Consider the following 1,282-nt stretch of genomic DNA (forward strand, 5'->3'; position numbering starts at 1 on the left):
GCCTTCCCCTGGAGCTGACACCTTGAATTTGGACTTTTAGCCTACTTTACTGTAAGGAAATAAACTTCTCTTCGTTAAAACCATCCACTTCTGGTATTTCTGTTATGGCAGCACTAGATGACTAAGACACCCACTATTTGCCATGGTATGGTGGCTAGAGATCTGACTGTTTTCCCTTTTCCCACTGTTGTCCATTGATTTCATTACATTGATGACATACTAACTGTTGAAGATGTTTCCCTGTTACAGGACTGTCTAGATGCCTTAATCATCCACCTACAGGGGAGAGGATGGGCTCTGAATCCTCACAAGATGCAGGGGCCAGGAACATCAGTAAAATTCCTAGGGGTTTTCTGGTCAGGTAAGACCCGTGTGTTGCCTGAAGCCATAGTTGATAAGATAAAAGCTTACCCCTCCCGTAGGACTCCAAGGAAATGCAGGCCTTTGTGGGTCTTTTAGGGGTATTGGAGAGTATTTATTCCCCACCTGGCTCAATGCTTGAGACCACTCTATTGACTGGTAAAAAAAAAAGGGTGCTTCTTGGGACTGGAGCAATGAAGAGCAGCAAGCTTTTGAAAAGCAAAAGTGCTGGTTGCACAAGTGAAAGCGGTGGACACAATACAGAAAGAGTTACCCTTCCAGTTAGATGTGAGCGGCACTAAGGATGGCTTTGGCTGGGCCTTGTGGCAAGACCAGGATGGAACTAAAGTCCCCCTAGGTTTTTAGTCCCAACTGTAGAGGGGGGCAGAAAACTGATACAGTCCCATGGAGAAACAATTGTTAGTGGCCTATGATCCACCAGGTAGAGCTGTTAACAGGGGCAGGAGCTGTCACCCTTTGCACAGCTTTGCCCATAAATGGGTGGGTCAATGGACTGTTTTACAAACCGTCATCAGCCATTGCCTAGACAGCTGTGCTGACCAATGGCATGCATACCTGCAATAGCGCAGTGCCCTCTCTGCCACTCTGTTGTCTCAAGAGTTACAGGTTGTACTTGATCCAGTGACATATCAAGATGACCCCTGGGACAGACTAGTGCAGTGCCAGAGCTGTTTCCCCTCTCCTCCAAGAGAGAGGAAGGCCTGCTGCCAGCAGATGCCTGGTACACAGATGGCTCTAGCCAACATATGCCAACACTGTGGACGGTGGTGGCTGTGCAAGCCTCCACTGATATTTGGTTTGAAACCAGCTCAGGGCAAAGCAGTCAATGGGCTGAATTAAGGGCCGCGTAGAGGGTCAGCAGCCACGAACCCTGGCCTTAACCCTGTGTGCAGAGAGTTGA

The sequence above is a fragment of the Trichechus manatus genome, unplaced genomic scaffold, assembly GCF_000243295.1.
Source record: "Trichechus manatus latirostris isolate Lorelei unplaced genomic scaffold, TriManLat1.0 scaffold00268, whole genome shotgun sequence".
Lineage (NCBI taxonomy): Eukaryota > Metazoa > Chordata > Mammalia > Sirenia > Trichechidae > Trichechus > Trichechus manatus.